The 15,230-nt window shown below is 34.9% G+C and overlaps 1 protein-coding gene across 2 annotated transcripts in view; it reads left to right on the top strand.

The window, feature by feature from the left end:
* Positions 1–15,230, top strand: part of rho-5 (rhomboid-5) — a gene marked incomplete at its 5' end in the record, with an annotated part of 84,338 nt that overhangs the window by 24,915 nt on the left and 44,193 nt on the right.

The following is a 15,230-nucleotide window of genomic DNA, read 5'->3' as shown; positions in this document are numbered from 1 at the left end:
GGATTAAAAAAAAAAAAAAAAAAACTTTAATTCCCATTGAAATAAATAAGCATCAATTCCCGTAAAGTTGGAGTATTTATCGCTGTTTTATATCGCTAAATTTTAAATTTTAAATAAAATTTCATGTCACTAGTATCATTGTTTTATGATTTTGCCACTTATTTTCAACTTTTCTCTGCATTTTAAATAAAACGCATTTCAAATACACAAAGGGTATCAATACATGTTTCAGAATCCTGCGGGAGTTTCATAATTTTTATAAAGGTAGTTTGTGAGTACTTCAACTTATATGTCCGTAGCGAAACACCCTCTGCAAAAAGCGTTGCGTGAGTACCTTAGGATTCTGAAACATGGAATTTTGTATAGGGCACATACTAGTTCTTAAGTGAGGTCTTGATCCGACTACGATAGATCCCATACTTTTGGAGCTGTGGACCTTTAAACTTCATTTTTTCATGTTTTCGGCAGCCTAAAACTCCGAAAGGAAGCATTCGTGCATCCAGGTTTGTCTATACTTTTTGTCTTATTTTGGTGTCAGGAATCACCTCCAAAACGTTTTCGGTGTTGTTTTGAAACACCCTGTACAATATGAGTTTTATAACAAACATTAATAAGCGAAAACTCAGTATTAAAAAAAAATAAAAAATGGCCAGGACCTTGGCGTTAATAAGGCCAGGGGATATAAGTAGTAAGTAAGATGATTATTATTATTATTATTATTATTATTATTATTATTATTATTATTATTATTATTATTATTATTATTATTATTATTATTATTATTATTATTATTTGAAAAGCAACCAATTTCGCCAATAAAAGATATGATAATTTCCAAATCTATTCTCTGTGAATCGGAGCTCGCTTTTCCTATTCTCAGTAAACAAGACGGACACAAGAAGCAAATTACCAACAATACATTAATAAAAGCAATGATACATGCAAACAAGAACATCGATGAAGAAGATGATAATTTTGCAGATACACCACTCGTAGATCCATAACTACTCGTACACTGCCAACACTCCTCTATACTGTTCTCCCGTTTTTCCTGCTTCTCTCCTTTTGCTCGACCCGTTTGCCTCTGTCGATACTCTGAACGTAAAGGCGCGCTCTAACGTCATACATCATCCAGTTGGAAATGACTTGTATGTAACAACGATGAAGAGCAGGACAAGTAACCGCGAGTATGCTATGTATAGGGTCTATCAAAAGTTTGGGACCATAGGTCAACTGCATTATGAGTGAAGATACCAAACAAAATGGAGAGAGGAATCAACGGACAGTCGTTTAAATATCTTTAAGATTGGTTTAAAGGGACAAGTTTTGTCGATAGATAGCAGTACAATCTTCGTATCTCTTCCATGTATTTTTTATCTTTCACGAAAATTCACGATTTCTGTTACAAATTCCAACCTACAGACTTCAAACTTTTAGGAAAGTAACTTCATAATCTATCGAAGGCAATAATCTGTGCCGATTTTTTTATTTAGAATTTTCTTCATTGTTAAAATGGCTTGATTGTTGAAATGGATACGGTATCCAAACCTTTAACAATGGGACTGTTTCAACAATGAAGAAAATTCTAAATAAAAAATCGGCACGGATTGTTCCCTTTAATAGGTTATGAAGTTCCTTCTCTAAAAATTTGAAGTCTCTACGTTTGAAATTTGTAAAAAAAAAAAAAAAAAAAAAAATGTAAATTTTCGTGAAAGGTAAAAAATACATGGGAGAGATACGAAGACTGTAGTGATATCTATCGGCAAAACCTGTCCCTTTACACTAACCTTAAGAATAAACTAAAACTGCGTTGTTATATTTCCTATTCATTACACAGTATCTTGCCATGTTATTTTCTATATACCGGGTATATCGAAAGTCCGGGGCTGAAAGCGAACTCTGTTATGAGTAGCGATATGAGAAAAATGGAAAGTTGTTGGACATTGGTTGTTTTCAATCTCAAATGATGGAAATTTTCCAGTCGTACCAGCTTTAAGCTCCACTCTGGTAAGACACCTTATGGTAAATGAAAATATAACGTTAGCAGTTAAGCAGGCTGTTTTCATGGGCCCTCAACGATAAAGCATTGAGGAATTCTAAATTCCCTCACACCACAATGTACACGTTCACCGTTTCTAATTTTTGCGTGGCCTTCCATTCCGTTCGAACAGGTTGCTGAATTGGCAACGTTATATTTTCATTTAACATAAGGCGCTTTACCAGTGTGGAGCCCAAAGCTAGTGCGACTGGAAAATTTCTATCATTGTAGAGAACCACCTATTTCCAACAACTTTCCGTATATATAAATATATAATATACACTCATAACGGAATTGGCCTATAGCCTCGGACTTTCGATATACCTGGTATATAAAAATAGCATGGTGAGACAAATCATAGGAAATACGAGAACATAGTTCCCGTCGATTCCTAAAGATGTACAAACGATTGTCTGTTGATTCACCATTTTGTCTTTATTTATTTATTTATTTAAATAACGGAATTTGTATTTTCAGCTGTCTAGAATTCAGAAAGCATCGCCAAGCGAAGTTGTCTGTCTTGAAAGTATTGTTTATCTGTCACCTAGTTTAGCCATCTGTTTAGTATGACGTCATGCAAGGGCAGGCAGATTAAGCCTACACAGTAAAAAGTAACATCTCAACTGGCTGCTTTGTTTCGTAGAACTATACCGTTATCAAGGTCAAAGTCTTATACTTTTTTCTTTGTCCGTTATTTTAGAAGTAGTAACTTTTTTAGAAAAGAAACGAAAAAATCTAAAACATCTCATATTTAAGTAAATTTGTTGAATTTTTTTCTAATATTTATTTGACTTCACGTCGATATTTTTCTCCGAAGCGACAAATGAAATACGAAGCCTCACCTAATGTCTTATAAACAAACCGAAAATTAACTGTGATAAATCAATACTTACTCTTATTCTGACTGATGGAATCTGAAAATCGAATTTGGGGCCTCTAAAAGACGATGCAAGTCCACTTGTTTGTCGTCCAGTATGTGGTATTTAAAATCAAAATCAATGTGTAATATTACGACTAATTAAAGGAAAGTATCACTGCTACTGTGTTCATATATTAACTTTGCTTCATCCTGTATGTACGTACTTTGTAAGCTCAACATACTACATGGAAAAGTGGATTTGTAGTTTCTTGTCACGCTTGATGGAAATCATGTGAGTTCACATAATATTTCTTGTTTGCTTAATATTGCATTCGTTCATTTAATTTTTATAGTCCTTTTATATACCTATATATTTTGTAAGTTTCATAAACTATCTGATGTTTTCGTTGTTTTTCAGTGTTCAGTATAATTAATTTTCCTATATGGGTGCGTGCTTATGTTTTTTTTTTTTTTTTTTTTTACATGTATTGTCTTTTTTTGTGTGTGTATGGGTGTGTATGCGTGCGTGCGTGTGTTTGATTGTGTATGTGTACAATGTCGTAATGGTATACTAGGGCTCGTAGAAATTCCCGATAGGATCTGTTGATTCTTAACAACCAGTGTACATATTACTAGGGAACTGAAGTAGAAATCTTTTACTGTGTTAAACCTGAGAAACAAACTAATAATAATATCAATACTGAATCAAATTATGCTTCACGTGTAACAATTAGGACTACATCTGTCGATCATATTTCGAAAAGTTCATTTAACGATTAGACAAGTGTGAATTCTCTGTGATTCAGACAACTTGTTGTTTGCTTCCTCGATGCAACTTTCAATCGTCAAGCAATGATCAACCACTACTACAACAATTCCACATTCTACATTATCTGTCATGCAACAAAACCCACTAAGATTCACAACTCAAAGCATTCATATCAAGTTTAATAATGATATATTGACGTACCCATTACCCCCTAAACAGTCAATAATAATAATAATAATAATAATAATAATAATAATAATAATAATAATAATAATAATAATAATAATAATAATAATAATAATAATCTACAGGGATAGTTTTGCAATATTAGAGGAAAAATATTTCTTCCTATTGGGTCGATGCATAAGTTCGTGCGGTTCTTATATTTTATATTTTATTCTGCTGTTCTGTTATTTCAAATACAAATAGAACATAGATATAACATTAACATATTCTACGAGTGTAACAATACACATTGCATACATTTTACTGTCACTCACATTAACTCACAATCACTCAGTGATGTATTCACCTCCACTACCTATGTGACCTTCTGCCAACGTTCAGGTAGCAGTTCAGTGCCTCGCCTTTAGAATTGTTTTGGTTTTGACTGGAAGAAATCTGTCAGCTATTGGTCAAGAGAAGCTTTTCTGTGCTGTTCTTTCAGCAATTGCTTCATTCTCGTACACTGCACAAATTGTTCTCGCAATTTCTGCTGCACTGGATCCTCGGTTAAACTCGAAGAGTAAAATGTGACGGAAATGATCACTTTTCTCAACTTGACATTCCATATTAGTTTGTCTGAAATATATACAATAATACGTTCACAATCAAGGAAACCTGTGTTTCACAAAAACACAAACTCCAAACTACGGTAAAACAACGGGATAACGATGAACAATCTCTTCACGCCGCATTGTTGCCAACCCGAAAGAAAACCGCACGAACTTATGCATCGACTCGATAGAATAACTTTTATTTACAGCAGAAGTATTCTGGGGAGGAATTTTTTTTTTCTAATATTGCAAGACCATCGCTGTTTTATTATTATTATTATTATTATTATTATTATTATTATTATTATTATTATTATTATTATTATTATTATTATTATTATTATTATTATTGTAACAGTTTAGTAATATCCTTATAAGCTTCAAGAATAAGATTTTTGTTTTTAAGAAAAGCTGTAAGTTTAAAGAAACTGTTCTTTATCAGGGTATGAGAGCTGTTCCATAAATCTGTGCAAAAATAAAGAACACTCAATTTCTCGGATTTTTAAAAATCTTTTCAAATAATCTTCTTTCAAGTTCATACATTTAATCCAACAAATTCTGCTGAAGTTTCTTTATTTTATGTATTTATTTATTTATTTATTATCTCATTCATATGGTATCCAAATCTTAAAAACATGCAATTGTTCTGATGTTGACATCATTATTTCATGTAAATCTTATTCCACCAAACTACTTCATTCACATTAGGGAATAGAGAATAGTGCAAGAGTCCGAAATCTGGTAAATAGCGTGATTCAGAAGGACTTAATTCTAACTTGATTCAAGAAATTTTTATTTCCTCAACTAAAATAAAAGTGAGATGATATGGAAAAAGACCTTCTCTTTCGCCAGATGTGATCTATTTTTTATTATTTAGAAATTTAACAATACAACAAAAATGAGTAATGTTACTCAGTTTTCCCCTTCTGTAGACAATTATATTATCCACCGATCATCCTAGAAAGACAGCCATCACCTTTTTTGCTGATGAAACCGCATTTTAACCTTCTTTGGAATAGATTCCCTGACTTGAACCCACTGGTTTAATTATTCCTTGCTTTCAGGTTTGCTAATGATGTATCCAATTTTCAAAATAGTACAGACATTTCTGTGGATACGCCAGCACATTCCCAAATTGTAATTACAAAAGTTCACAATCACTTTTGCACCATGTTTGATCAATATTTTACCGTTGGTATTTATATTGCGGACAATTTTCTCGTTTGTAAATATGCATGTGGAATAGTATGCAATCGGTCACTTAAGCAGTCTCACGGGCTTGCAATCTTCTGTCTACTATTTCCATATCATGACTTTTCTCAGTTGTCTCTGCAGTTTTGACTTCCAACAAACCGATTCAGAATCTTCAGCATCGTCTTTACATGTCCTAAAGGAAAGATTGTACGATGAAGGTTAAAGAGTATAGCTAGGTAAGGGAATTAAAGAACAAAAAGAATATGTTTTAAACAGTGTAGAACCTTGCGTAACAAAAATTATGAATAGAATGAATACTTTTCTAGATAAAAGTCAGAGATATGTGGTCACCTCCACGATAAGTGATCTTGAGCACTCAATTCAAAGTTAAACGCCTTAGTTATGTGATAGATGGCAGTCATTTGTTCTGTATTTCCAACGCTAAGTTGAGAAATTCCTCACTTACGTTGTATCTCTTTCACGATGTTAGATCAACACTTAAAAAATTGCTGCTTTCACCAGAAATCGAACCAGATAGAGACATGTTTGGTAAGGACAAACAGATTTTGACTGATGTAACCTAATGTTTTAACACCAACAAATATTTAACAAACTTATGGACATCAGGAATCTTTTATATTTCATTCAGAGAGTTTCTATGTGCGTATCGGTTTGTATCGCTGCGCACCGTCTCTTACCTTCATCCAATTTCAGCAGTATTTTTTTTATTTATAAATATTGTTCAGAGCTAAATCGATGCCAGAAACTTCACGTATCGATTTGGCTTTTTTCTTGAAATATCTTATTATGCAAGACTTTTGCGGCACTTAGAACTGAACCATGACGCGCGGAGTCATTACACTGTTCGATTATCGTTGGAAATTAATTTACAAGTGAGATGCATACTAAATGAAGCTAAAGAGAGACGAGATATTTGGGTAGCCCATTAGAATGGTGACAGAATAATATGAAACAAGTATTTGGCTTAGTGTGTAACTAAAATTCTGAGTGGGTGGCTTGGCGTAGGATAAAATGTAATAATGAGGTTTAGTTTCTGCGGCTTAATTTTCTAAAAAGTCACAGTTAATTAGTTACTATGAAGACTGGAATTAACGTACTGCTACGCGATTATTGTTTAGTAATATTGAACAGGAATAACCACTGAAATATTCAAAAATCTTCCAATCATAATGAAATTTCAGTAGACATAGGATTAACGTAGCAATAGTAGGCACGTGTCTACTAAAATCTCTTTATTGGCAAATTAAGGTTCCTCCGTGTTGATTCCTCTACACTGAAATATCCTAAATATAATATCAACTGTATTATAATAGTTATTTCAATATATATATATATATATTCGTCATCAACCATGTCAAAGCTTTCAATTTAGCAGTTATGATAAATGGAATGTCAACGAAAATGATAAATGGAAATTAGTATTCATTCAGTAAGGTGTCGTGACACGAAGCCAATCATTTTCATTCAAGGCCGTCAGAAAAGTAATCATTATTGTAAATTCTGTTTTGTCCGTTTCTTAGTGTACTTCGACATTTCTCATAACAAAACAGTCACTTACTGTTAGTAAACTTTGCACAGTGATAGTTTCTAGCTAGTTAATGAACGTATTTTTGATGTAATACAGTATGTTAATGATCTGTATAACTTCTTTATTGCTGGTTGGTAGTTAAGAAATTGCAAGTTTACGAAAACAGAATGTTCACAAAACATAGGAAATCTTTCTCTTTTATATTTATATATGTGTTCACAGTCAAAACAGAAATTTCTAATCTTGCTTGTATGTGGTCACTTTTGCACAAACACGTAATTCACATTATTGTGTACTTCATTGTAAAATCTAAGCTACACATCACAGCAAACACACTATAGATACAAGAATTAGCAGTTGCAAACAAGTACCAAACAATGTATGACTCTGTGCGAAAATTAAGTTAATGTTTGTGTGAATGTGTGTGTGAGTGAGAGTGGATATATATCGTACAATTTTATGGGTAGATGTGTATTTGTGGTTTCAGAAGGCCTTCTCCCTGTAAATGGTGAGAGAACTACTTTTATTTTCGAACAATTATAAGAATGAAGAAGAACTCTTTTGTGGCTAAGCGGTTAGCGTACGCGCCTTTGGCGTGGGAGACCCGGGTTCGATTCTCGGCGGGATGGTTCAGGTTCCATGTTAATCAGTAGGTTCACGTCTCATATAGCCTCGCTGCTAAACGGGACGTTAAATTCAAATTCAAATCAAGAATGAAGAAAATCTTGGCAGTTTCGAAACGTGATGAATTTGAACTTTTCTGGCTTTACATATTTCATCAACTATACTAAAATCCAATTTCGAATATCCAACTTTCCTACCGTATGTGCAAAGGTCTAATAGACTCTTCTTTTCTTTGTTTGTTTTGTTTTGTTAGGTTTAATGTCCCACACGTATGCTCCGAAGCTAAGAAAGGCGACGACGACGATGATGATGATGATAATGATGATGAACAAAACTGCGGAATGAAGAAAATAGCAGAACTCGGATAAAACATACTTACGTGGTGTTTGTCCCTTACAAAACCCACTTAGCGAGGTTAGGATTAAACCAGGGACTCCATAAACCAAAGGTTAACGCTCTATTCCCGAGTCACTACGGCCGAAATAATGGTAGCTTGCAGATAAACGAAAAATTAAAAAACACTGTCTTCTCGAAAATGGTTTTAATTATGTTGTTCATGGTGTAGTTCGCGTTAACAATTCCCGTCATATCTTTTATTTTCCTTTTATCACAGTACATAAGATTTTTCGATTACCTGTTCGATGTATCTTTTCCATATGTCTTCTAAATCATCTAATCAAATTTATATAATTTGATTCGAAATTCAACTTAATTTGTCTATTTATCTGTTAATGAGAAGTTGTCGTTGTCTTCCAAAATGAAATGAAATGAAATTTTTGAGTTTTACGTCCCACGGTTATGCCGGTTAGGCTAAAGGAGACGGTGATGATGAGTAATGAATGAAATGGTGGAATGAAGAAAGTGGGAGGAAACGGGAGAACCCCGAGAAAACCCACGCACACGGTGTTTGTCCACCACAAAGTTCACTTGGCGGGGGCTGGGATCGAACCCGGGACCCCAAGCACCAGAGGTGAACGCTCTACCACTGAGCCACCGCGGCCCCTCGTTGTCTTCCACCATTATTTAATACATCACATTGAAAACTGCGCTACTGCGTGTAACCTCTACTTGCCTCACAAGGTGAAAGTGTGTGATTGTTCCTACGCAGGAAAATATGTCACTTGTTTCTATAGTAACGGCACAATATGTCGAGTTCTATCTTAGCAACAGGCTTTTTCTTTTTCAAAAGTAAATAAAAATATAAATAAACAAACAAACCATATGTTAAATTTAGCCTGAGAGAAAATCCTGTACATTATTTGAAGAAGCAACTCTTTTGTGTATAATAAAATTACGTTCTAACTGTATCTTTAATATAAGAACGTCTTCAGTATTTATTAAGAAATTGAAAATGAATATCTTATCTTCAAGCTAAGAAAATTGTATTTACTCAGAGTTGTCCAAATCATACACAGGTATATGCATTGCCTTTGGGCCATGTTTGCGAGGTTCTGTAACTCATACCTAACTCAGAAACGGAGCAGTTAATAAAATGCAACTTCAAAATCATGTTTGTTATATATACGTTATATATATACTTATACATGTATGAATGTATAAATTCATTTCAAAGAAGAATATATCCTATCACTATAGTACTCCGATAATTCTTCATATTTAGATTAATCTTCAACGGCAGTTTAATACATTAAAGTTTACGCCATAAGAATATCGATTTAGGATTTGCGATAATGCTGCGAAAAATACAAATAGCAATTATATTATTAACATTAGTAAACTCTTTTAGTCTGAGAAATTTTCATTTTCATTACTCATTTTCTCACAGAGATTAAGAAGAAAGAAAGAACAAAAAGATTAACAACAAATATATAAGCAAAGCTGACACAGGGATCTATAGCGCCCTTATGCCAATTTCTCAGCATGCGCCCTAAACACTCAGGGCCTATAAGATATATATATATATATATATATATATATATATTCTTTATTGATTCATATCACATTAATTAAGATACAACATCTTACAGTAAGATTAATTACAGAAATGAAGCTTTTCATGCTTTTACCTTAGCGAATATATCAATCAAATTTGTCATGTCAATTTCATTTAATAAACTGCGCTCGATGGAAATTGTTGCTAAACCGTCTAACTTGTTTTGAGTGACTGTAGTTCGCAAATACGTTTCAATTAATTTTAATTTTGAGAAATTTCGCTCTGCGCTTGCTACGTCTTCACTATTTCGACCCCCTCGGCGGTCATGTCGCGAGAAACTTTATTCTTCTAGTCGGAAACTCACTAACACACTAACTCTCACTAAAGGCAATCACTAACAAATTGAAGAGCACAAGACAGTTCTTAGTAATGGTTATTAACATTTCTCCCCACACACGAGAGACTAAAACATACGTAATTGTATTTCATTAAACACTTCCATTCTGTGTTTCTGTGACATAACTTGTATAAGAACCAGCGGTGATCGAATAGGTACCATTAGGAAGTCATTAATTTAATTTCCGAATACCAGAATGTATAAATTTCGGAATTTCGCAATTGTAAAAAATGAAAATCCCATAATCAAAAATATGAAACAAGACATAAAAACAGGACATGACAGTGTTGTAGAAAAGAAAACTGTATAAATCCATACTTTCATTAATTGAGTAATGGAAGTAAATTCAGATATGTTCATTGCCATTTGTTGTTTAAGTATGTTCAAACATTTTCTTTATCGAGACTCCGTGATTTCAGAATATCCCAATTTTAATAGAATATTTTTAACGCGTATAAGCATCATTTTCATTGAACACCGGAAATTCAAAATCATGTTTTCTTCAGAATGGGTTTGTTAGTGTGTTCATGTTAGTTAATTCGTAGAGCACAGAATTCCAAATAGTCAGGACTTGAGTTCAAATCCAGCAGAGATTTTCGTTATTAGTAAAATTACACGAACATATGATACAAGAAGTGGTTGCTACGAGAAATATTTTCAGAAAAGTTTAAGTAGCCCTGAAAAGGGTTGTTTTGTGAGTTAAGATGCGGAAACTAATATTGTGTCCAAGACCCTTCCGCACTTATTACATGTTCCATCCTTCTAATCATGGAACTATTAGATGGCCGACAAATCTATCTTCTTCCCCTAACTCTGGTCATGCCTCGAAAATAAGTCCCCACAGGTCATCCTGAGTTCTTGGTGGATCTGCCTGAGGCCAACTGTCCCTTTGAGTACGCTTCACCTCTGCCTACATTTTCCATAGGATTCAGGTCTGCTCCACGAGGTGGCTTGTCAATTAAATCAATGTCAGGCTGCCCTGCGAACCATTCTTGAACCACATTGCAAGTAGCTATTGGGAACTGATCTTGCTGGAATTAAATGACACCATGAGGCTGAAGTACTCGTACTGATGTTATTCATGATGTGTAAGTACTGAGCACTGTCCAAATGCCCTTCAATTCCGTGAAGCTGTCCTGCACCGTGACTGGAAATCCAACCCCAACATGAAATAGAAGCAACCAGGGTCATATCGTGTGCCCCTCGGATGATATACAAAACGGCACCCTTCATTCGACGCTGTGAATAGGGATTCATCTAAGAAAACTACGTTTTCCCAGTTGCGATCCATGTTCGCGTGTGCAAATGCGAGATTGTAAATTTTGTTCATCTGAGAGTATTTTCCTTCACGGCAGCAACATGACGAAACCTTTGGAGCGCTGTCTGCATACTACCAGGAGAGTGAGAAGCTTCCCATAGTTGTCTAGACATACTTAGTAAATCTAACTGAGTTTCGTTTACTAATCTCTATCTTCCACCTTGATAGACACATGAGGACAATCAGGGGATCGTAAATTACCAGTCTGACCTGTAGTACCATATTACCGAATCCATCGCCTGATTATAACGTCCGATATTCGTCTGCCAACCGCAGTTGCAGTATTGCTCTCCAACTTCCAAAAGGTAAATACAGCTGTGTCTGTCTGTTCATGATCAGCAATGCTCTGAGCTGTGAGCAACAATTAAAAAAAGAAGAAAAAAGTAACAGCTGGTAACTGGCATCCGATTGGTTATTTGAAGGACACGTCTTTTGTAGGGAACGATTTGGTCAGCATTCGCGAAAGGAATTTTTAAAAAGCGCAAAGAATATAATAATAATATTAACAGTAGTTTCCAAAAATGAATTTTCATACATAAGAAAAGCTGTTTTAAGAAAGTGAATTGTTATATTACCTTTACACGTATAAAATCATACATTCTGGATTTAAGCTTAGAAAAACGAGTCACAGACCTGTTCTGTTACGAAAACAACAGATAGAAATCAAGACCATTCTTATTACGAACATTTATTTACTAATCTAAACCAATCTAATCTTCCTTGCCTAAAATCACTAATGTATAATAAAATGGTCCACTTAGCATGACACAGTCTGTTTTTTTTTTCTTTTTTTTTTTTAATCCATATTTCTTTGGTTGCAAAATAGCTCATCATTAGAGCCTTTGCTTTCTAAAATAGTATCACAGGTACACAGGTTCGAGTCCTAGTCCGGTTAGACACCACTGGCGTGAATTTCCTCTCTTCTGATGCTAACGAATACGATTATAACACGATCTTATCAAACACTGAACCTGTGTCCGATATAATGTAACGGATAACGTTGGAATTCGAATCTGTAGATCGAGGTTCGATCTCAGTTAAGCTACCATTTTGTTAATTATATTTGTAACAGAATAGTGTTTATTTCTTCCTATAGTTGTCTCTCTCTCTCTCTCTCTCTCTCTCTCTCTCTCTCTCTCTCTCTCTCTCTGCTTTCATTTTCCGATGGGGTTGAACTTGGTCTTAAACACTATCGGATTCTTAAACACCATCGGATGCGACATTGTTCATTTCATAGACCCCGAAACTATGGATTGAACACTAATATTAGCCGTTTTGCATTATTTTTATATGTTACTTCTCGCAAACCCCTCCTCTCCGTTGGGATGTCTCAGTCCTACTTTTTTTTTTTTTTTTTTTAATTAAAAGTCATTTGTCCACCAAGTTGGGTTAAAATTGCTCCATACGTTCCGGATCTACGCTGGAATGAATATACATTCATACATACACATCCAAATATTTATAGATGTGAGAGCAATGCCTTTGGCATTATCCCTGTAAATTCCCAATCCAGCTGACTTGCTCATTCATGCCTAAACTTGGGATTAAATGTCCTTGTGATTGTAACCTAATAGCTTGACAAATTCGAAGTATAGTTCCAAGACTAATATCTCATTTGAGGTATTTTATTTTACACCTCTTCCCACCCCCTGAACTTGGACTTTAATGCTATCGGGATTGCAATTATTAATCTCAGCGATATCGTAAACTATGGATTCGACACTAATATCGGTCGGTCGTTTTCAATTTTTTTCCGTGTCAACTCTTTCCCACTACCCCATGGTTGCAAATGGGAGTTTAACGTAGACTTAAATCCCATAGGGAGTATCGGCAATCAACTTAGGGATCCCGAAAACTGAATTAGATACTAATATTGATCATTTCTGATTATTTTTTCATGTAACCATTACCCCCACAAGGGGTACTAATGGGGGTAAATTTTGGCTTAAACAGCATCGTAGGTGTTCCTATTCATCTCAGCCAGCCCGAAAATTATAAACACTACACTAACATCGGTCGTTTTCGGTCATTTTATGTTATCCTCTCCCACTCTCCTTAGGTGTGCTAGAGGGTCCTACCCCAACTGGAATGCAGAACTTAGTCATCGCAACTGCTACCAACCAAAGTAGGGACCCCACAAACTATGGATTCAACACTAATATCGGCCATTTTCAATTATTTTTACATGTCACAATTTCACCCCCTTCAAGGCGCTAACGGGGGCTTAACTTAAACTTAAATAGTATCTGGAGTGCCACTTTTTATCTAAGCAACCGTAGAAACTATGGATTCGACACTAATATCGGGCGTTTTCGATCATTTTTGTATGCCACTCCTATTCCCCTTAGATGTGCTAGGGGTTTTTTCCCGTCACTGAGGACTGAACTTGGACTTTAGGGCATGGCAGCTGTCACTAATTATCTCATGAGACCCGAAAACTATGGATTCAACACTAATATCGGTCGTTTTTTCGTTTTTTATGTGTCTTCTCTCCCACTTACCCTAAGGTGTGCTACCCCAACAACTCTCTTTTCCAGATCGTAAACAATGTGTGTACCAAGTTTGGTTAGAATTGCTCCAGACGTTCCAGAGTTATGCTGAACACGCACGCACACCACACACATACATCCACTTTTGTATATATAAAAATGAGAGAAAGAGCGAGAGCAAGCAAAGCCTCACCACTTCCATATAAAAAAGCATTTCAGACTATTAGACTGAGAGTCTATGGAAGGAAGTGCTGCACTATTTAGTCTCTTAAAGTGGTATGTGAGGATCGTGAATTTGCTGTGGACATGGTTTTGGGGATAGTGAGTTTGCTATCTGGAACTGGATCAGATTTCGGATATTCTCTGTTTATACCCGCATGTTCTGTTTACGCCAAGAACGTAAATCGCATACTGAAATGAGAATATTGAGAAGTAATCTCCGTATGACAAATAGTTGCAAACAAATATACTACACACACTTATTTATTGCTATTATGCAATTTTCTTAATTTGTATTTAACATTCACATATAATACACCGTAACAAAAGAAACACTGACCAAAGCTTCAACACACACTGTATTTTAAACTATAATGTGTAACGGTTTCGGATATATAACATATCCTTCATCAGACAATATACCGACGCACAGTGGGGCCAAACCACGCAATTCTTGGCAAAAAACTTGAGAAATAAAGTAAAAGATTGACTCGATATAATTTGTTATAATTAAACCTTAATAGTGTACACATAAAATAGTGTGCAGGAAATGAAGTGATAGCAGCTTACAATGAACTCATGGTACGTGTAAACTTGGTTATCCGCCGAAGCCGGAGAGGCACTGCTTAGTGACAGAAGATAAGAAATTGACTTTGAATGCGACTATTCCTACATTGCTTGTAGATATTCAGTGGCTGGTAAACATAGTGATAGACCAATATATACGTATCGTTTTGTATATTTAGAATGTTGATGTGATGTGTAGTAGTACAACTTAATATCATATTTGAAAAATGCTGTGGTGCTGAAAGCAGATAAACTATGGCCAAACGATAGAATGACATTTTAGTAGAAAATATGGCATAATATGCTGTGATTTTTTAATATGTCGTAACGGAAACATTGCTCTTACTGTATGCAAAGAGAAAACCCTGCACATATTTGCACTTTTGGGAAATATAATGCATGAAAATGTTCTAGGAGAAACACATTCTGGTTGTAGTGCTGCTTTTGAATTGAGCTGGGATGAATGTGAGAGCAAGTGTTAAGTTATTAGGCCTGTGATCCCCGTGCACGCACTGACAAACTTGAATATAAGTCGAT

The sequence above is a fragment of the Thermobia domestica genome, chromosome 11, assembly GCF_964235325.1.
Source record: "Thermobia domestica chromosome 11, izTheDome1.hap1.1, whole genome shotgun sequence".
Lineage (NCBI taxonomy): Eukaryota > Metazoa > Arthropoda > Insecta > Zygentoma > Lepismatidae > Thermobia > Thermobia domestica.
The sequence above is the reverse complement of the archived record's forward strand: the minus strand, read 5'-3'. Positions and strand labels throughout refer to the sequence as shown.